Genomic DNA, 24,325 nt, shown 5'->3' on the forward strand with positions numbered 1-24,325 from the left:
CACATGCCGGTAAGTAGTTAACTAATAATTATCTGCTAGGGCTTTTGTGGTTTAGTATTATTGACTACGAGGATTATTACACTACATTATCTAGTTTACTGGGAATTAGTGATTATCATAAGTGGTGGGGTGTTTGGGATTGGCTCATTAGCATCGTGTATTTATTTTACTATTTTGATTAAGCATTAATCAATGTGTTTGCAATCATGCGTAACATTGTATCGTACTCAGAGAGTGTCATTAATGAACCTATGTGTTTTGGATCTTCGTTAATATTTCAGAAGTGTAAACACATTTGATGATATACACTTTTTTCCTTCTCGTGACATAATTGTTTAAAGTGTTTACATGCTTTCTTATATGAGAATTGGATGCTCTGTGTTATTCGAGGAAGGGGATCTGGGAACAATATCACTTGGCATTGTGTGTACACTTCACGGTTTATTGTCTCTAAGGTGGTTCTAAAAGTCGGATCAAAGATTGCTCTCTTGCTTGGTGCCACAGCTTGTTGGCTCTACATAGGTGCTAATCTGAAACCATCATGGTGATTTGTATTATTTCAGATAATACTGCTAAATCTTTGATTAATGGCCAAACATTTTTCTTATATCAAATGATGCCACCTTAAACCAGTTATTTTATTACATTTTTTAAATTTTTTTTTTTTTAGAGCGGCTTATTTCGGCATCGAATACTCTCATTTGCCACCCACTCACGCGTTAGGAGGAAACTCTTCACACACCATCGCCGCATTGGGTACCCGGTGTGTTTTGGATTAAACCGAGTGGCTTGGGGCATACACCTTTATCACCACAACAGAACCCTTGAGAAAAGCTCCCCCTTTGAGATTTGAACCCTCACCAATTAAAGGACAATGAACGCAAAGGCTTCGTACCACTCAAGCAACTAGGCTGGTGGTCAATTATAATTTACTTACATAATTCCGCATATTCGCGGATGTTAAACAAGTTATCATATAATTGAGCACACTTAAACCAGTTATCTCATCGCCACAAACAAACCCATGACGATAATCATTTGATACGGATTCTCTTTTTGGATTAAAGATCGAACATAGTGATTGTCCTCTGGAATAATGTAAATTGTGATAAAATTTTGAGTTTCACTTCATTTAAAGAGGGATGGTCTTCTTCACATAGTAAACTTGGTAGTGAAAGTGTAGTAGTTAGCATATTATGTATTGGCACAAATGTTATATAGTAGGCTTACCTATAAATAAGAGTTTATAGATGTGACCAACTGGGTATAATACCAAAAGGCCAATTAAATATAATTTGGTGCAAACTTGAATTAAAATTATGGGCCGTGTTCAAAAAATACAAAGAAGGTCTTTTATAAATAAAATTTTTTATATGTATAATAATAAATTCAGTAGCACTAATAATATAATGAGTACTAACATCTTTCGATTTTTCACAATATATATGTTGGGTTATTCTTGGGACCCTATGAATTATGGGTCATGTACGACGACACACTTAGAACATGCCCAAATCCATCCCTGCTAAACAATCATATACAGTCAACTAAACATCAAAATCAACACACCCGGTTTAAAACAATTATTATATCATTAATTTACAAAAACTCCCTGTATTCCACACAAATAATTCAAAACACTACATTAAACATCATCTGGACCAAAAGCAAACAACAAATATTTACACATACTCGAAACTTAAAAGCAACAAACCATAAGAAACAAGACCACACTTCCAAAGTGATGCAAAAAAACAGAGCTTAAATGTAGTACCGAACTACTTTTAAATCCAATCTGAATCAACGTGTTTCCCATGTGCGAGCTGCTTTTCGATTCTTGATTTCAACTAATATGTCGTGAAGGCACCACGGGAAACTCAGAAAATGTCCACGTGACATATCCTCTTTGTACGGGCCCCAGTAACCTGGATGATACGTCACATGATACCAAGCTGACGCTTTTGCATAAATATCATCATCTCCTCTTCCTTTTTCAAACCAGCTTCTAGTTTCCTTCCTTAAAGACTTCAAAGCCAAACTAACGGCCTCACCATTCGACATTTTCAAAATACTACCACTTAAAAGTTCCGCCCCGGTTTTAATCCCGTAGTAGTCCATTAGATTACCCAATTTGTAGTCGTAGTCTGTTTTGAATTCAAACGCATCATCGACATAATCCATAAAACCGTCTACTTCCATGTCTCGGTCATATGTCTGCCTTGCCACCTCACGTGTAAAAGGGTTGACTGGGGTCATGTCTATTGGTGCGATGTCTTTGACTTTACGAAAAAGCTTCCCGATTACATTTTGTGAGTCGTATGTGGGTTTGTCTGGTTTTTCCATGAAATCTGGATACTCGTTGACATGAAGATGTGCGGGTATTTCTGCTGGGACGCCCGTTTTGTGAAAGTTGACAGCGATTGAAAAGAGTTTTGCAAGCTCTACACAATTTTTGGACATTGCCTTTTCGGGTTCTCGATCTGCAAACACTGTGTGGGCGTTTGCGATTGTTTCAATATTGTCGTTGACTATATAATTTGTAAGAAACTCCTGCACTTCCTGAAGTAGATAACAGAAATAACACGATTCACAAAAGAAAAAAGAAAAAAAAAAGTGGGCATCTGTTTCTTGTATTATGCAGTAAACCTTAGTAACCAACTACATGTGGTGTTGGAAGCTTCGACGAGCCCAACACACCCACTATAGAGGACCTAGGTTATACTCACTCACTACACCAACACTTTGACGTTGGTTAGCCTTTAATTTTATGAATCCTTAGTGCACAATAATAGTGAGGCGACAGTGTCGACCATATATCATTCAGGCGGTATAACCGACCATATATCACTTAGGCGGCAGAGCCGACCATATAATAAGAACAACACAAGTGCACTAAGAACTTAAACACAAACTAAGACTTAACCGGGAAACTTACCAAAGAACACTTATATTAGAATACAATTACAATATTACTTACAAGCTTTCTCTTCTCTAACTCACACTCTTCTTACTTCCTCACAACTCTCTTCTTCTCTACTTCACTCTTACAACTTATTTCTCTACTTCACACTTCACTTCTTACTTCACTCTCACAACTTCACACAACTTACTTCACACTCTACAAATGAAATCTTCACCCTTATTTATACTACTCCATAGAAGTTTCTAGAAACTAGATATTTCCATGGATATATATAAATATCTAGATATTTTTATACATATAAATATCTAGATATTTCTTACACACATAAATATCTAGATTTTTCTTTACATTTTAATATCTAGATATTTTTCATATACATATTAATATCTAGATATTTTACCCATATACATATACTAATTCCATATTATTCTAAATTTGCATTGTATTTTAACACTCCCCCTCAATGCAAATTTTCTTCCAACGATGTCTTGCAGACCATTCCAAGTGCTTCTCTGAATTTTGTAAACTTCGGTTTACTTAGGCTCTTGGTGAATATATCTGCAACCTGTTCATCTGTCTTTGTTGGCACCATCTTGATCTCCCCTTCAAGAACCTTTTCGCGAACATAGTGATAGTGCACTTCTATATATTTTGTTCTCGCATGAAAGACTGAATTTTCTGCTAGACGTATAGCTGATAGGTTATCGCAAAGAAGATTTACTTGATAATCTGTTGATTGATGAAGATCTTCCATTAGTTGCTTCAACCAAGTAATTTCTTGTGTTGCTGATGCAGCCGATCGATATTCTGCTTCAGTGCTCGATAAGGATACAGTTGGTTGTCTCTTGCTGCACCATGATATTACTCCCGATCCAAGACTAAACATGTATCCAGTTGTTGACCGTCGTGTATCATAGTCTCCAGCATAATCGGCGTCACAATATCCAGTCACGTGACATTCTTTTGATTTCTTGTATAAAATACCAAAGTTAATAGTGCCTTTAACATACCTTAAGATGCGTCGTACAACATCAAGGTGAGGCTTCTTCGGATTGCTCATGTATCGACTAACCACTCCAACTGCATAAGATATGTCCGGCCGGCTTAATGTGAGATAAATAAGACTTCCAACCATCTTTCGATACATGGTAACATCTTGAAGACTTTTTCCTTCATCTGCTCGTAGTTTTGTATTCGGATCCATCGGAGTTGAGATAGGTTTGCAATTAAGCATTCCGTACTTTTGTAAAAGATCTCGCGCCTATTTCTGTTGTCCCAGAAATAATCCTTCTCTTTTCTGCTCAATTTCGAGTCCAAGAAAATGTTTGAGTTCTCCAAGCTCCTTCATATGAAATCTGATAGACAGATTCTCTCTTGTTCTTTGGATCTCCTCATAGTGATCTCCCGTGATGATTAAGTCATCCACATATACTAGCACTATGGCTAGTTTTCCTTGATCTTGTTTCACAAATAAACTAGAATCTGAAGGAGCAACTGTAAAACCACTTTGTACTAAGAACTCGCCAATCTTCCCGTACCAAGCTCTTGGAGCCTGCTTCAAGCCGTATAGTGCTTTCTTTAATTTGCAGACATGGTCAGGATGGAACTTGTTCTCAAAGCCTCTTGGTTGCTCCATATAAATTTCTTTGTCAAGTTCTCCATGTAAGAAAGTGATGTGTGCAGCGGGGTGTACGAAATAGTATTATTTTTAATACAAAATACTACAAAATATGACACAAGTTTTATTAATTTACGGATGGGATATACCTAAACCTTGCTACAACACTATAGGCAGTGTACCTAATCGTAGAGTAGTGTAGTTTTTAGTAAGTCCGGTTCGTTCCACAGGGAGCTGGTGATACTTACTATATTTTTAACTATATTTATACAAAATATATATAATTATATAAGTAGTAATATTATTATAAAAGGGGGGTTTTACCGTTTAATGACCGGTTTGTCGATTCTATATTTTAAGCGTAAAGATAAATGACGATAATTAAAGTGCGTAAAATAATGACAATAAATAAAATGACAGTAAATAAAATTGCGAGTAATAAAATGACAGTAAATAAAGATACGATGAGAAATATAATAAAAGAATTATGCTTATTTAAACTTCCGTAATCATGATGTTTGACGTGTTGATTTTAATTTATTACCATGGGTTAATTGTCCTTTGTCCTGGTTTATTTGATACGTCTATCTGGTTTTTGTCCATAATAGTCCATCGGTCATAAAAATAAAGTGCGAGTATCCTCGTCAAATTACCCTTATACCAGAAGTCAAATATTCCAACTGATTAAGGATTTAAACTGTGACGCAGTTATCACTTCTGTCAACAATTACACCAGTTATCACTGTATGTAATCCACCCCTGTTTTAATTAGTTTATGAATATTAATTCATCCACTTGATCAGAATGAATAATCAATTACCCAACCCAATTGATTAATTAAATGATTATAACAGATTCCATATGAACATCACTAAATAGGACAACCATAATCATTATTAATTATTAGGTTAATTAATTTGAAGATAGGTTCGACAGACTCCAATGAGTTGTCACTCAATTAGACAATACCCCTCATCTATTAATAGTCAATAGTTCAATTTCTACAAGTGTCGGTCTTTTGCCCAAACCTTAATTATGGTCCAAAGTTCAATAACCCCTTCTTAATATTTTAGCCCAACATCACGATTACTTCGGCTCAAATAAGCATAATAATAACTTAGTTACGATACATTAATTTAAAAAGGAAGAACATAGCTTACAGTGGTGATTAATCGCGTAGTGTTACACGGGCAGAATTTCGACTTACACACTCAAACGATCTCTATCATAAATCTTATTATTATCATAATTTAAAATTAAAATTAAGATTATTGTTATATCTTATTAAGTTAACATTATGATAGAGATATAGAATATAGATATTGATAATTGATATTGATAAATAAGAAAAAGATAGAAAAAGGTGTGTTTTTACATTACGATTACAAAGCCTTTTATAGGCGAATTTAGAAATTGAATTTTCACTTATGACCCCTGAACTATGCTCAATTAACAACTTTTTATTATTTAATATTATTCTTATTATGAATTATTTAAATATTATATTTTATTCTTGTGCATAGTTGACTCGTAATTTTTACACCGTTGCGTCGAGCGTTGAGAGTTGACTCTGGTCCCGGTTCCGGATTTTCGAACGTCCTTGCGTACAATTTTATATTTTGTACTTTGCGTTTTGTAACTTGTACTCTTGTCATTTTTAGACGTTCCTCATCAATAATTTGAACCTTTTTTATTGTATCTTGTACTTTTGAGCTTTTTGGACCTTTGTGTCTTCAATTCGTCGTTTTCGCCTTTTGTCTTCGCACTTATTTAAAATAAACGAATATTACTTGAAAATGGAACAATTGCAACTAAAATCTTGTCTTTCTTGGGGGATTTTGCTATGAAATATATGTTCCTTTTTAGCCTTATCAATATCCCCACACTTGAGCGTTGCTTGTCCTCAAGCAATACAGTCTTGAAATAATATAATACATCACACGAATCACTTCTTTATTCTTCACACTTTGTACATCAGTGATTTTGATAGAGCGATATAAACAATGATAGTAACGATATGGTTAAAGGTGGGTGTGTCATCCACAGTTGCCTTGGGTTTAGGACAACGACACTTGCAATCAAATAGCCGATTTACTTTCGGTTTCCAAAGCAAAGTGCACATTTGAAAGGCGGTTTACAGTCCCACATGACTATAAAAATTTAGATCCTTTAAGGAAATTGGATCTTTATGAAAACATTTGATCTTTTGAAAATTCAAGCTAGATTTTACCCTAGACAAGTTTTCTGATTTGATCCATCATCGGTGTTGCAAAATATATTTGTGGATCAATATTTTGGCTAAAACTTTTAGGTTCGTGTAATCCACTGCTATCCCGGTATCGGAAAGTACACATCCAGTTTACTTGTTCCGTATATTATCTTTCGGTAAACTACCGTCCGGTTGTAAAGGAAAGCGATGAACAAGAAACTGTTAAGGCAATGTCCCGTGACATGCAGATGATTATGGTCTTTTAACGTGTCGGATGCTAGAACTATCCTTGGTAGGAGCGATAGTAAAGATCATCCTATGATTTTTCGGTCTGGCACAAGGTCCTGTCTCCGACCATGCTATGCAACCACCTCTTATGGTTGACACCCGATTTGGTTCAGGTGACCTAATGAATTCCAGGTGAATTCCTAGGATTTTACGTTCAATGGTAATGAACGCATTGAAAATGGGTTTTCAGAAAACAAATCGGTTTGTATTTTTGATCAAAATATTTTCTCGTTCAAGCTCGAGTTTAGATATCATTGAATTCCATGAGTTTGAATTCTCAATCTTTAAGGTCAATCTCAAGGATTGAGTAATATCAGTCTTAAAAGCTGATTTTTAATCTTTAAGGAGATTATCCTTTCTGGGGATCTGATTCATTAGTCTTATCAAGCTAATTTGCACGGTGCCCCCCCATTGTACGAGATAAATTCTTCTCATGGTTAGGATAAATCTGACCACATGGCGACCCTGTTTGATGCTGAGGTCCGTGGATTTCCTGCTGATTTTAGAGATGACTTTTCTAGATTTTTCGTCAACCTACAGCTGGTCTAGACGACAACTTCATGACCTAAATCAAGAAGCGCGTGTCTTTTTCGGAAGACTTTACTTCCTTTTAATGATGGAATTGATTCATCGTGTAGATCCATCTTTCTTACAGTAAATCGGGTAAAACTGATTAAAATCGTCCAAAACAAAAGTACCTGTAATAATCTTGTACAAAAATATGTGATATATGTTTTAAATTGAATAACTTGGTACATTCTTCCCACACTTAGTTTCTTTCTTTGCCTTTTTATTTTCTTCTATTTCATTTTAAATGAATTCAAGCGTTTTAGGGTGTTTCTCAATTTATGTCCTTTCCGAGGTAACGATAATTTCGGTATTATCACCTAGTTTTCACCGTTCATAAATATGTATAAACATGATTTTAAATTCATTTAATTGAAAATTTTTCAAATTTTCACAAAATTTGGCAAATAAACTAAGTGTAAACCCGAGAGAATTTATAACCCTTCCCCACACTTGAGATCATGCAATGCCCTCATTTGCATGAAATCAGACTATAATTATAAATTCATGAGGGTGATTAGTGTAGAAAAGTGATTAAAAATACCCAGTTTGTAAGCATATTATTTTACATCACATTTGATATTTTGCGCCTTGTCATCAAAATTAGTAGCTTTTTGTTGAACTTAATGACAGTCTTTGAAAGTGCGCTGTTTTACCCTGTTGTGTACATAAGATAAAATACAAACATATATATATATATATATATATATATATATATATATATATATATATATATATATATATATATATATATATATATATATATATATATATATATTTTTTTTTTTTTTTTTGAAGTTTGGTTTATAACCCCACTTTTCAAAAATTTATAAAGTATAATATTTTTGGCATACTTTAAATCAATAAAATTAAAAATAATGATAACAAAATTTGTCGCCCCGCCCTCGGGTAAAGTAATTTCGGCTTAATGACCTAGTCTTCAACTCACGACGAATTTTAGAAATCATTTTTTCAACTTAATGAATTAAAGTAAATTTTGTTTTTAAAAACTTAAATTAAAATGCATATTAATTTCATAAAAAAAAACCTACAAAACAAAAATTCAGAATGGAGGGAGAAAACTAGTTCTTTAGTGTCTGCTAGCGGAAAAGACCAATCGGATTCCATTCTCGGAACTACACGAGAACAGAACAACTAACTCTAGACAGCATTTTCTTGTTAGAACATTTGAATCTCCCCACACTTAAGTAGTTGTGGTGTCAAAATTGTGATTAACTTCATTGTCAATTTCTCTTGGTCCATAATCAACTTGCATATCTGTGACTTTTTCTTTAAGCCATTGCCTAGCTTCTTCTGTGAAATCCCATAATTCAACTAGTTTCGCCTTTTCTTTAGGCGACAGATTGGATACTAACCGGTTACATAACTTAAAGTTCCCCTTACTTCTAGCATCGATAGCGCGTTTAAAAAGTTTCTTCATTGAACTGTTAATAACGGGGTCATTTAATTTCGTATCAACAACGGAGTTCTTTGTTATCATGTCATCATTAGGTGTTACTTCATTTTCCCCACACTTAGGCGTTTTATTATTATTAAGCATTACCGTTGGAGTTGGTAAAACAACATGGTTCTTACCAATCGTTTTTGTCGGTTCAACGGTTTTGGTTTGTGGATATTTAGACTGTCGAATCATAAAGGTGATCGATTTCTCATCATTACTAAGTGTCATTCTACCCTTTCTTACATCAAATAACGCCCCGGTGGACGCTAAGAATGGTCGACCTAAAATTAGAGGAACGTTTGAGTCCTCTTCTATGTCAATGACAATGAATTCGACTAGAAAGGTTAAATTACCTACTTGAACGGGTAGGTTGTCAGCAATTCCAACTGGGTGCTTAATGGTTTGATCAAGGAGTCGAACACTCATATCCGTTGGAGTTAACTCACCTACACCTAATCTCTTATATAATGAAAGAGGCATAACACTCACACTTGAACCTAAATCTGCTAGTGCATCATACATGACACAGTCACTAAGTAGACAAGGAACAATAAATTCACCCGGATCACCTACCCTAGGTGGAGGATTTGGTGGAACTGTCTTCACCGGGTTTACTTCTACTGTTTTTGTTTCTTGCACTTTTTTATTCTTCTTCTTCTTCTTTCCAGAGGTATCACAAACTTTATTACCTATTACTTGCTCATACTCAACTCCTTTTCTTGGAAACGGGATGGGTGGTCTGTATGGTGCCACCACTGGCTTTACATACTCGGGTGGTGGTGGTGGTGTAACTTCTTCATTGTTACTTACATCTAAAACTTTCCCATCTTCTGGTATTGGTTTTTCAGAATTTGTTGATATCATGTTAACATTTTCATTCCGAGGATTTACTTCATTATTACTCGGTAGCTTTCCTTGTTCCCTTTCACTCATCAATCTAACAAGAGTACCTACTTGTTTTTCTAGATTCAAAATGGAAGCTTGTTGAGTTCTAAATGACTGCTCAAACCTCTCATTCGTTTGGGTTTGAGTTTCAATAAATTGTGTTTGAGATTCAACTAGCTTAAATACCACTTCTTCCAGATTTGACTTCTTCTCGTCGGTTTGTTGTGGTGGTTTATACAAGCCAGGTCTTTGTTGATTGAAAGTGTTATTTTGAGTTGGTTGGTTATTCGGACCTTGTTGGTTATACGAGTTATTGTCGGGTCCTTTTGGATTGTAAAGAATGTTTTGATTTCGATTGAAGTTTGGCCTTGGCGGTTGATAATTATTCTGATAACTATTTTCCAGCCTTTGGTTCATGTAGACAACATTCTCACGTTGTTCCATCGTTTGTTCAATGTGACAGTCTTTCATTAAGTGTGGTCCACCGCATTGCTCACAACTGATTCGTATTGCGTGAATATCTTTATTCATCTTTTCCATTCGTCTTTCGAAAGCATCTATTTTTGCTGAAACGGAATCAAAGTCATGGCTAGAATCGGCTCTAGCTGCTTTAGATGATCTAACGATATCTTTTTTTTGGTGCCACTCATGAGAGTGGGAGGCTGTATTATCAATAATTTTGTAAGCTTCAGTTGCGGTTTTCTTCATGATGGAACCACCAGCTGTTATGTCGATGTCTTTTCTTGTAGCGATGTCTACGCCTTTATAGAAGATTTGCACTATTTGAAAAGTATCTAGACCGTGTTGAGGACATCCTCTCAACATCCTTCCGAATCTTGTCCACGCCTCATATAGAGTTTCGTTTGGCTTTTGCGCGAACGTAACAATTTCTCCTTGAAGTCTTACGGCTTTGGATGCCGGAAAGAATTGTTTAAGAAATTTTTCAACTAAAACATCCCATGTGTCAATCGCCCCTTCAGGTAACGATTCTAACCAATCTTTGGCTTCTCCCTTTAAAGTCCAGGGAAACAACATGAGATAGATCTGCTCATCTTCCACTTCTTGGATTTTGAATAGTGTACAAATTCTTTTAAACGTACGAAGGTGTTCATTAGGATCTTCATTCGGTGCACCACTGAATTGGCATTGGTTAGTTACCATGTGTAGAATTTGTCCTTTGATTTCATAATCTGGCGCATTAACTTCTGGCTTAATAATGGCGTGACCTTGGCCCGTGCGTGCGGCTCTCATTCGATCTTCCATACTTAGAGGTTCCGTTACTTCCATAATTGAATTTGTTGAATACGAATCACTAGAGGATTCTGATTTAATGGTTTGTGGCTCAGGAGGAATAATTAGTGGTTCAAGATCTTGGAATTGTCCTTGAATATGCTCCGGGTTCTTAATTGTGAAGTCGGGTTCAAAAGATGGATTATCGGAAATTTGAGTTGGAGTTCTTGTTCGACTGGATGACGATTCTAAAGAAAAATCAACGGCGACAATATTTGCTAGATGTCTTGATCGAGTTACAGGTGGTGAACGTATGAAAGGTGGTGAACGTTTTGCTCGGTGCATTCACAGAGTATCCTATTATTTATAAAAATAAGAAAAACTTATATAAGTTGTCCAATCAATAGACTTTTCTGATTTTGCCCACGTTTCGAATAGCCAAAAGATGCAGCAGAGGGGCAGGATTCGTTTGGTCTCAATATAATTGAGTACTGTTTGGCTCCAATAACCCGGTCCACGTACAAATCCAACTATTACTACGAACCAGAAAATTTTGATGTCTATCAATTTAACCACTTAAAATAAATTTTCGTAATTTTAAGAAATTTAGAGAAGAAGTAGAAAAAAATCTAAGTCCTAAAAACTAGAATGGCGAGAAATAAGAAAGAAAAAGATTGCGCGTCGAAAAAGGTCGAAAAATAAAAAGGTCGAAAAATAGGCGTCGAAAAATAAAAATAAGAAAGTAGTGCGAAATACGGCGTCGTAAAATTCTAAAGCACCTAAAACTTAATCTAAGGAATAAGCACTTAAGGGATTTTACGGCAAAGCCTAAAAATTCTAGAAGTAAAAATAACTATGGCAAAACTAAACTTAATACTAAAAGTTGCGACTATAGTCTAAAAATCTAAAGGTAATAAAACTAAAAAAAAAAAACATTTTTTTTTTATAGACAAAATCTTAAAAAAATATATTTTTTTTTAATAATTTTTTTTTTTACGTTTTTTTTTTAAAAACGAATTTTTTTTTCTAAAAAAAAAACGTTTTTTTTTTACAATTTTTTTTTTTTTTTTTAAAAATGATTTTTTTTACAAATTAATACTTTTTTTATGATTATAAATTTTTTTTCAAAACTTTTTTTTTTAATTCATTTACTATTCATGAATAGTAAATGAAAATAAATTAATTAATTTACTATTCACATGAAAGCGACATGATAGAAATTATTAATTATAAGTTACATAATATACCCCTGAAGTATTTAATAAATACGACTTTTTAAAACTTTACGTATCAAATTTTGATTCTAAAATATTATTATATTATTATATTCTATTTCAATATTATTATATTATTATATTTTATTTCAATATTATTATAATTAAAAATATAGCGTTTTAGCGCTCCCCGGCAGCGGCGCCAAAAACTTGATGTGTGCAGCGGGGTGTACGAAATAGTATTATTTTTAATACAAAATACTACAAAATATGACACAAGTTTTATTAATTTACGGATGGGATATACCTAAACCTTGCTACAACACTATAGGCAGTGTACCTAATCGTAGAGTAGTGTAGTTTTTAGTAAGTCCGGTTCGTTCCACAGGGAGCTGGTGATACTTACTATATTTTTAACTATATTTATACAAAATATATATAATTATATAAGTAGTAATATTATTATAAAAGGGGGGTTTTACCGTTTAATGACCGGTTTGTCGATTCTATATTTTAAGCGTAAAGATAAATGACGATAATTAAAGTGCGTAAAATAATGACAATAAATAAAATGACAGTAAATAAAATTGCGAGTAATAAAATGACAGTAAATAAAGATACGATGAGAAATATAATAAAAGAATTATGCTTATTTAAACTTCCGTAATCATGATGTTTGACGTGTTGATTTTAATTTATTACCATGGGTTAATTGTCCTTTGTCCTGGTTTATTTGATACGTCTATCTGGTTTTTGTCCATAATAGTCCATCGGTCATAAAAATAAAGTGCGAGTATCCTCGTCAAATTACCCTTATACCCGAAGTCAAATATTCCAACTGATTAAGGATTTAAACTGTGACGCAGTTATCACTTCTGTCAACAATTACACCAGTTATCACTGTACGTAATCCACCCCTGTTTTAATTAGTTTATGAATATTAATTCATCCACTTGATCAGAATGAATAATCAATTACCCAACCCAATTGATTAATTAAATGATTATAACAGATTCCATATGAACATCACTAAATAGGACAACCATAATCATTATTAATTATTAGGTTAATTAATTTGAAGATAGGTTCGACAGACTCCAATGAGTTGTCACTCAATTAGACAATACCCCTCATCTATTAATAGTCAGTAGTTCAATTTCTACAAGTGTCGGTCTTTTGCCCAAACCTTAATTATGGTCCAAAGTTCAATAACCCCTTCTTAATATTTTAGCCCAACATCACGATTACTTCGGCTCAAATAAGCATAATAATAACTTAGTTACGATACATTAATTTAAAAAGGAAGAACATAGCTTACAGTGGTGATTAATCGCGTAGCGTTACACGGGCAGAATTTCGACTTACACACTCAAACGATCTCTATCATAAATCTTATTATTATCATAATTTAAAATTAAAATTAAGATTATTGTTATATCTTATTAAGTTAACATTATGATAGAGATATAGAATATAGATATTGATAATTGATATTGATAAATAAGAAAAAGATAGAAAAAGGTGTGTTTTTACATTACGATTACAAAGCCTTTTATAGGCGAATTTAGAAATTGAATTTTCACTTATGACCCCTGAACTATGCTCAATTAACAACTTTTTATTATTTAATATTATTCTTATTATGAATTATTTAAATATTATATTTTATTCTTGTGCATAGTTGACTCGTAATTTTTACACCGTTGCGTCGAGCGTTGAGAGTTGACTCTGGTCCCGGTTCCGGATTTTCGAACGTCCTTGCGTACAATTTTATATTTTGTACTTTGCGTTTTGTAACTTGTACTCTTGTCATTTTTAGACGTTCCTCATCAATAATTTGAACCTTTTTGATTGTATCTTGTACTTTTGAGCTTTTTGGACCTTTGTGTCTTCAATTCGTCGTTTTCGCCTTTTGTCTTCGCACTTATTTAAAATAAACGAATATTACTTGAAAATGGAACAATTGCAACTAAAATCTTGTCTTTCTTGGGGGATTTTGCTATGAAATATATGTTCCTTTTTAGCCTTATCAGAAAGCGTTCTTGACATCCATCTGCCACAGCTTCCAAGATTTGCTAGCGGCCAAAGCTAGTAGAGCTCAAATTGTTGTGATCTTCGCCACTGGACTAAACGTTTCTTCATAATCCAGCCCATATTGTTGAGAAAAACCTCTAGCAACAAGTCGAGCTTTATACCTTTCAATGGAGCCATCTGATCGAGTCTTTACCTTGTAAACCCATTTACAAGATATTGGTTTTACATCTTTTGGCTTTGGAACTAAACTCCATGTCTGGTTTTCTTTTAGTGCATTAATTTCTCCTTCCATCGCTTTCTACCATTCTCGATTTTGCGCTGCTTCTTCATAAGTAGAAGGCTCAATAGGTATTGATTCATCCACATGAGCAGCATTGGCATACCTTGGATTAGGTTGTCTCGGCCTTGTTGACCTCCTTAATTCTTGTGCATGCTCCTCGACTTTCTTTTGGCTTGGACGAACCTCCTCGGATATAGATTGATGTACACGAGTTTTCCATGGACTCTTTTTCTTAGAGTACGACCCTTCTCCTTCTTTTATTGGATCCAATATCTGCTCTTTAGGTTCTTCTTTTTCTTCTGGAACTTCTTCTAATCCATGAGATTTTGGAACTCTGTTGCAAAACACCCCGTCTCGAGCTGTCTCGACGCCCGTTGCGACGTTTTGGTGACTAGCCCGTCCCGTCTTGAAGAAAACCGTCTAATATGACAATCAACGGTCAAAATTCGGGTCAAAGTTGAAAAAAAATCAGGTCAAAGTCTCTCAAAATTTGGAAAAGCCAGAAAGTCGGTAAAATCGGTCAAATTTGTCGTATTTTAGTTTAAATTTTCTGTATTATATTAACGGTGATAGCAATTATGAGTACAAATTAGTCAATTAAAGTTTTTGACTTTAAAATATGTACACATATATACATTTATATACTTATATATTTAGAAGTCAATTTTGGTCAACGTCCGTCTCGACCCCCGTCTCGACCCCGTCTCGAACGTCTCGACCTTTTTAGAACCCGACCGTCTCGACCCCGTCTCACGTATTTTGCAACCTTGTTCTGGAAGCTCTATCTTTTGAGGTGACCACCATGAAGAAGCTTCATCAAATACCACATTTCTTGAAGTATGGCACTTTCCAGTATTTGGATCACAACATCTCCATCCTTTTCTTGATTCATCATAACCGACAAAAATGCACCGAATTGCCTTCTTATCAAATTTGCTTCGGAGATGATCTGGCACGAAGACGTAGCATACACATCCAAAAACCTTGAGATGGTTGACGGTTGGCTTGATCTTCCATAATCTTTCATATGGTGAAATATACCCCAACTTGGTTTGTGGAAGCCTATTAATCACGTATGATGCCGTCCTCATACATTCGGCCCAAAATCTTCCTGGTACATTCTTACCATGAAGCATACTTCGACAAGTTTCAACAAGGTGACGATTCTTGCATTCTGCCACTCCATTCTGTTGTGGGGTATTGGGGCAAGTCAATTGCCTTCTGATCTTGTGCTTCTCAAGATAGATATTGAACTCGGTTGATAAATATTCTCATCCATTATCTGTGCGTAAGCACCTAATCTTATTATTGAGCTCACTTTCTATCTTCTTCTTGAACTCTTTAAACTTCTAAAAAGTCTCCGACTTTTCCTTCATGAAGTAAACCCAGACATACCTTGAGAAGTCATCAATGAATGTCACCATATACTTCATTCCTCCAAGTGATGTTTGTTTCACTGGGCCAAAGACGCCTGAGTGTATGAGCTCTAGTGGTGTCTTGGACTGATGTTGTAACTCCTTGAATGGCAATTGATGAGCTTTTCCAAATTGACATCCAGCACATATTGTATCTGTTCGGATATCAATTTGAGGAAGCCCATTTACTATGTGTTTCACCATCATCTCCTTTAACTTGTTGTAGCCCACATGCCCAAGACGTTCATGCCAAAGATCAGCCGTCTCATTCTTCCGAGTCTTATCCACATATGTTGTTTTAGCAGATAGTACATAGACCGACTCTATTCTTCTTCCTTGCATAATTGGATTGCCAACCACCTTCACTCTCTTGAATACGGACACATCTTCTGGTCCAAAGAGCACATAATTCCCTTCTGCTGTCAATTGTGGTACTGATAGTAAATTCTTCTTTAGGCCAGGGACAAGATACACCTTCTCGAGTTGGAGCTTATGAGAGTCGCCTTCATTTGGAATTATTATCTTTCCAATGTGAGAAATAGACAACCTTGAATTTTCGGCTGTCAACACGACTCTCTTTCCTTTGTAATCCTCCATTTCTTGTAGCTTCGTCCGATCATTGGTCATATGATTTGAGCACCCAGAATCGATGATCCAATCATCTTTGTAGTTTATTTTTGACTTTAAAGTTGTTGTAAGAGCTTGATCATCTATGTCAGCTTCAACAGAGAGTCCAGCTTCTGCATCCCATGTTTCCTCATTAATGGTTGCTTCAAATGTGACCTCTTTCTTCTCATCTCTTGCGGTGGCCACATTTCCTTCAAAAGTTCGCCTTTTGGGGAATTTACAATCTCGAGCAAAATGACCCTTCTTGCCACAATTGAAGCATTCACCATTCTTTCTCTTATCATTTTCTCCATGTTGTTGGCAATGATCTCTTCTTCCTTGTTGAGCTCCCCGAGCTCCCCCGGAAGCGTTGCCTTTTGACTTTGGGTGACTCTTCTATCCATATGCCTGACTTTCTTTCATCGCATCTTGTCTTCGAGATGTTGCTTTCTTCTTATTGGTGAAGAGTGTAGTGAACCGAACTTTTCCATGTTTATATATATTAATTGAGATTGATATTTACATGATTAAATGTTTCCAACATGTTAAGCAATCAAACTTGTTAAGACTTGATTAATTGAAATAGGTTTCATATAGACAATTGACCACCCAAGTTGACCGGTGATTCACGAACGTTAAAATTTGTAAAAACTATATGATGACATATATATGGTTATATATATATAGTTAACATGATATTATGATAAGTAAACATATCATTAAGTATATTAACAATGAACTACATATGTAAAAACAAGACTACTAACTTAATGATTTTGAAACGAGACATATATGTAACGATTATCGTTGTAACGACATTTAATGTATATATATCATATTAAGAGATATTAGTACATCATAATATCATGATAATATAATAATTTAAAATCTCTTTTGATATTATAAACATTGGGTTAACAACATTTAACAAGATCGTTAACCTAAAGGTTTCAAAACAACATTTACATGTAACGACTAACGATGACTTAACGACTCAGTTAAAATGTATATACATGTAGTGTTTTAATATGTATTCATACACTTTTGAAAGACTTCAAGACACTTATCAAAATACTTCTACTTAACAAAAATGCTTACAATTATATCCTCGTTCAGTTTCATCAACAATTCTACTCGTATGCACCCGTATTCGTACTCGTACAATACACAGCTTTTAGTTGTATGTACTATTGGTATATACACTCCAATGATCAGCTCTTAGCAGCCCATGTGAGTCACCTAACACATGTGGGAACCATCATTTGGCAACTAGCATGAAATATCTCATAAAATTACAAAAATATGAGTAATCATTCATGACTTATTTACATGAAAACAAAATTACATATCCTTTATATCTAATCCATACACCAATGACCAAAAACACCTAAAAACACTTTCATTCTTCAATTTTCTTCATCTAATTGATCTCTCTCAAGTTCTATCTTCAAGTTCTAAGTGTTCTTCATAAATTCCAAAAGTTCTAGTTTCATAAAATCAAGAATACTTTCAAGTTTGCTAGCTCACTTCCAATCTTGTAAGGTGATCATCCAACCTCAAGAAATCTTTGTTTCTTACAGTAGGTTATCATTCTAATACAAGGTAATAATCATATTCAAACTTTGGTTCAATTTCTATAACTATAACAATCTTATTTCAAGTGATGATCTTACTTGAACTTGTTTTCGTGTCATGATTTTGCTTCAAGAACTTCGAGCCATCCAAGGATCCATTGAAGCTAGATCCATTTTTCTCTTTTCCAGTAGGTTTATCCAAGGAACTTAAGGTAGTAATTATGTTCATAACATCATTCGATTCATACATATAAAGCTATCTTATTCGAAGGTTTAAACTTGTAATCACTAGAACATAGTTTAGTTAATTCTAAACTTGTTCGCAAACAAAAGTTAATCCTTCTAACTTGACTTTTAAAATCAACTAAACACATGTTCTATATCTATATGATATGCTAACTTAATGATTTAAAACCTGGAAACACGAAAAACCCCGTAAAATCGGATTTACGCCGTCGTAGTAACACCGCGGGCTGTTTTGGGTTAGTTAATTAAAAACTATGATAAACTTTGATTTAAAAGTTGTTATTCTGAGAAAATGATTTTTATTATGAACATGAAAATATATCCAAAAATTATGGTTAAACTCAAAGTGGAAGTATGTTTTCTAAAATGGTCATCTAGACGTCGTTCTTTCGACTGAAATGACTACCTTTACAAAAAACGACTTGTAACTTATTTTTTCGACTATAAACCTATACTTTTATGTTTAGATTCATAAAATAGAGTTCAATATGAAACCATAGCAATTTGATTCACTCAAAACGGATTTAAAATGAAGAAGTTATGGGTAAAACAAGATTGGATAATTTTTCTCATTTTAGCTACGTGAAAATTGGTAACAAATCTATTCCAACCATAACTTAATCAACTTGTATTGTATATTATGTAATCTTGAGATACCATAGACACGTATACAATGTTTCGACCTATCATGTCGACACATCTATATATATTTCGGAACAACCATAGACACTCTATATGTGAATGTTGGAGTTAGCTATACAGGGTTGAGGTTGATTCCAAAATATATATAGTTTGAGTTGTGATCAATACTGAGATACGTATACACTGGGTCGTGGATTGATTCAAGATAATATTTATCGATTTATTTCTGTACATCTAACTGTGGACAACTAGTTGTAGGTTACTAACGAGGACAGCTGACTTAATAAACTTAAAACATCAAAATATATTAAAAGTGTTGTAAATATATTTTGAACATACTTTGATATATATGTATATATTGTTATAGGTTCGTGAATCAACCAGTGGCCAAGTCTTACTTCCCGACGAAGTAAAAAAAATCTGTGAAAGTGAGTTATAGTCCCACTTTTAAAATCTAATATTTTTGGGATGAGAATACATGCAGGTTTTATAAATGATTTACAAAATAGACACAAGTACGTGAAACTACATTCTATGGTTGAATTATCGAAATCGAATATGCCCCTTTTTAGTAAGTCTGGTAATCTAAGAATTAGGGAACAGACACCCTAATTGACGCGAATCCTAAAGATAGATCTATTGGGCCTAACAAACCCCATCCAAAGTACCGGATGCTTTAGTACTTCGAAATTTATATCATATCCGAAGGGTGTCCCGGAATGATGGGGATATTCTTATATATGCATCTTGTTAATGTCGGTTACCAGGTGTTCACCATATGAATGATTTTTATCTCTATGTATGGGATGTGTATTGAAATATGAAATCTTGTGGTCTATTATTAAGATTTGATATATATAGGTTAAACCTATAACTCACCAACATTTTTGTTGACGTTTTAAGCATGTTTATTCTCAGGTGATTATTAAGAGCTTCCGCTGTTGCATACTTAAATAAGGACGAGATTTGGAGTCCATGCTTGTATGATATTGTGTAAAAACTGCATTCAAGAAACTTATTTTGTTGTAACATATTTGTATTGTAAACCATTATGTAATGGTCGTGTGTAAACATGATATTTTAGATTATCATTATTTGATAATCTACGTAAAGCTTTTTAAACCTTTATTGATGAAATAAAGGTTATGGTTTGTTTTAAAATGAATGCAGTCTTTGAAAAACGTCTCATGTAGAGGTCAAAACCTCGCAACGAAATCAATTAATATGGAACGTTTTTAATCAATAAGAACGGGACATTTCAAAGAGTGCATCTTCTCCGTCTTTTATGGTTACTTCATTCATCTGCTTGGCTAATGCCTCTTGATTAGCCAATAAATTCTCCAGCTCTATTAATGATGGTTGAGTAGGCCATCCTCTCACAGCGGCTATAAATCCATTATACTCGGATCTTAAGCCGTGGATGATAATTCTCTTCATCCTTGCATCACTCACTTTCTCTTCAGGAGCAAGTTGAGATATCTCACGACAAACAGATTTCACCTTGGTAAAATATTGAGAAATAGATAGACTTCCTTGTGAGATACCCACAAGCTCATTTTCCAAGAGCTGGAGGCGTGCTTCATTCTTCTTTGAAAATAATTTTTCAAAAGTTTCCCAAGCGGCCTTTGGTGTTTTCTCCTCACGAATGTGCTCCAATAGATCCTCCTCGATTGTAGCCTTCAATATAAATAAAGCCTTCCCGGCCTTGATGTTCCATTTTCTCAAGGCTTCGGCATTTTCTTTCGTGGAGGCTTTGTGTCACTGCCAGCAACTATTTCCCATAAATCATGTCCTTGTAGGTAGGATTCTATACAGGTCCGCCAATAACCATAGTTGTGGTTATTGAGACTCTTGATTCCACTGCTCGTACTTGCAAGATCTGCCATTATGACGTCCAACGTCCAATAAGCTTGGTCCCAGACCAATGAGCTTTCACAGTTCCTAACTGTGCTCTGACAGAATCTCCCTTAGGGCCTTGGTGTCAACAAGACGATGTAAACGTCCAACGTTTACCGATGAGTACCTCTACTAGCAATGGTACCGAACGACCCGCTCTGATACCACTTGTTGGAAGCTTCGACGAGCCCAACACACCCACTATAGAGGACCTAGGTTATACTCACTCACTACACCAACACTTTGACGTTGGTTAGCCTTTAATTTTATGAATCCTTAGTGCACAATAATAGTGAGGCGACAGTGTCGACCATATATCATTCAGGCGGTATAACCGACCATATATCACTTAGGCGGCAGAGCCGACCATATAATAAGAACAACACAAGTGCACTAAGAACTTAAACACAAACTAAGACTTAACCGGGAAACTTAACAAAGAACACTTATATTAGAATACAATTACAATATTACTTACAAGCTTTCTCTTCTCTAACTCACACTCTTCTTACTTCCTCACAACTCTCTTCTTCTCTACTTCACTCTTACAACTTATTTCTCTACTTCACACTTCACTTCTTACTTCACTCTCACAACTTCACACAACTTACTTCACACTCTACAAATGAAATCTTCACCCTTATTTATACTACTCCATGGAAGTTTCTAGAAACTAGATATTTCCATGGATATATATAAATATCTAGATATTTTTATACATATAAATATCTAGATATTTCTTACACACATAAATATCTAGATTTTTCTTTACATTTTAATATCTAGATATTTTTCATATACATATTAATATCTAGATATTTTACCCATATACATATACTAATTCCATATTATTCTAAATTTGCATTGTATTTTAACATGTGGCAAAACGGGTGGTTGACTAACTACTGTATATGTGTTTGGGTCACCTCAAGTTGGCTCTCTAACGTGTGTTTGGTTAATGGGAATGGCAATTAAGCTACTGTTTTTGGATTGTGAGCTTGGCTCTTGATATAACGGTATAATAAATCAGGGTCTTAACAAACAAAGTATAAATTAACATTAAACATTTTGGTATAACAAAGGTTGATTCTCATTTAAACAGTTTGGATTGTGAGTTTAGGATCTAAATAAAGGTATAAAATAAGCTAACGTGTGTTTGCATTGGGAGCTAGAGGGTTGGATTTACCTATTGATACCCATAGTGTGCTAGAATAACAAACCAAATACTCTCAAAAATAACATTTATACCTCTATTGTAACATCGCGATCCAGTTGCGTAGTTGGCGCCGGGGTATAATCCATCGGGTCGATTTGCTTAGGTGGAATTAGATCAGGGTCCCAACAAACAAAGTAAATATCTCCATCCAAATCACTCCCCGAGCATTCGTTCTTTTGAGGCCTACACTCAATTTCAGACAAAGTAGAACAAAAATATATATAAGCCCAAATATTTTTTATTTTATTTTTTTATAACGAATGAAAAAGCATACATATATTTATTATTAATACATTGGCCCACTTCGTGGAAAAACAACACAATCCACCATATGATGTAATAGGCGAGTATTAACAGCCTTCAAAACACGCACATCACCAGGATGCAAACATGGGTATTTAGCAACAACTACTTTCCCTTGAACAATTTTGCAATCTTTAAAGCCAAATCGCGCACTAGAAAACTGGACAAAAACTTCACCATAGTCAATCATGCCTGTTTCATCCAAACATCCCATCATCGATCTTCCTTGAGGAATATAAATTTGTGTCTTAGTACACAATTCAAACAATTGTGTTGCACGAAAAACTTGTAGCATCATTGAAAGAAACGGTTCTGAATTAGGGTTATAACCACACGAAAGCATTTCTTTCATAATGTTTTTGTACTCCCGGGGTGACATCAAATCTAACGCCTCTTGTGCCTTCAACGGGTCCCTTAAAACAGCATCTAGAAGTTCAACCGCTTCTTTTTGTTTCTTTTCAAAGACGTAATCCTGAATCCCAAGGGTCGAAAGAAGTGTGATGAGCTGGCGATTCAAGTAACAAGGCCCGTACTTACTGATTCCAAGTATATCCAGCTTTGTGTGAACCGATTGAAACTTGCACATACTCGGTCTCAATGATATATCCTTATATGAAGTTGGATCGATTGCCACAACACCTTGGTACCCACCGTATTGAATTTGAAAAGCTGATGGAGTATAATCATAACCGCATTTATTGGCAACCTTCGTAGCAAAGTATTCCGATATCAGCCCGCATCCGTCAGAAAAAACATACTTAGTACCAAAATCTGCATATTCAACTTCTTTAAGCCATTCAATTTCCTCAACGTTTAAGCTTTCTTGTGAAGAACCAAAAGATTGGCCGAGTCTAGCACCATATTTAGCAACGTTTTTTATACTGCTAAAGTCACCCATCCATTCCCTGATAACGGTAGCGTTAACTCTGTCAGTTGAAGCAAACATCCAAAGAGAGTTATCACGTAATTGACTTGACGAGAAAGCGAGAAACTCAAACTTCTTTTCACCGATAATGATACCGTCTCTAAGAACCTTCAGAATCCGTTTATAGATGGCAGTTCTGGTATCCCCGTTTGGACTAATCAGACATGAGGATAATTCGGTTGAATAAAGTTTCTCTAGTTCCTCATCAACAAAAGATACAATAAGAAAGTTATCGATATATTCCGCATAATGGCGTAAAACCCGATTGGAAACATTAACTTCAGGCCCACAAAAATACACTTTTGAAGGTGTTATCTGAACCCGTTTAACATACACAACAGCATCATGTAACGAGATAGTAGGAGATCTTAGCCTTTTCTTGAAATATTTTGGCCCCGTGTTCACGTTAAAATTTTTTTCCTCTTCAGAATCATGCCTACCACCATTGATGATTTGTTGATGGTTAGCGTTCCCTGGTGTCTTAAACCTGTATGAAGGGTGTTCGAACAGGCGGGTTTTTGATTCTTTAGTTAAAGAGCCACTCGATTCTGCTGCTGCAGAATTCTCCATTGTTTCCATTAACTCAAGCAACTCTTTTCTAATCATAGATGTTAGATCCTTCCTTTGAAGTTGTGCTTCATGTTTCTGTTGTTTTGCTGCCTCAACCAGATGTTGTTTGATAGATGAAGCAACCTCGATTTTCAGTGTAATCTTAAGTTCCTCCAATAGTGATTTAATTTGGGCCAACTCAGCCTCCAAGTTTTCAATCCGCTTGTTGTTGTTGTTTGCCAT

General features: G+C 34.8%; 1 pseudogene; it reads right to left on the bottom strand.

The window, feature by feature from the left end:
* Positions 1–1,784: 1,784 nt before the first annotated feature.
* Positions 1,785–24,325, bottom strand: LOC139900340 (probable RNA-dependent RNA polymerase 1; annotated as a pseudogene).

This window comes from Rutidosis leptorrhynchoides, chromosome 3 (genome assembly GCF_046630445.1).
Source record: "Rutidosis leptorrhynchoides isolate AG116_Rl617_1_P2 chromosome 3, CSIRO_AGI_Rlap_v1, whole genome shotgun sequence".
Classification (NCBI taxonomy): domain Eukaryota; kingdom Viridiplantae; phylum Streptophyta; class Magnoliopsida; order Asterales; family Asteraceae; genus Rutidosis; species Rutidosis leptorrhynchoides.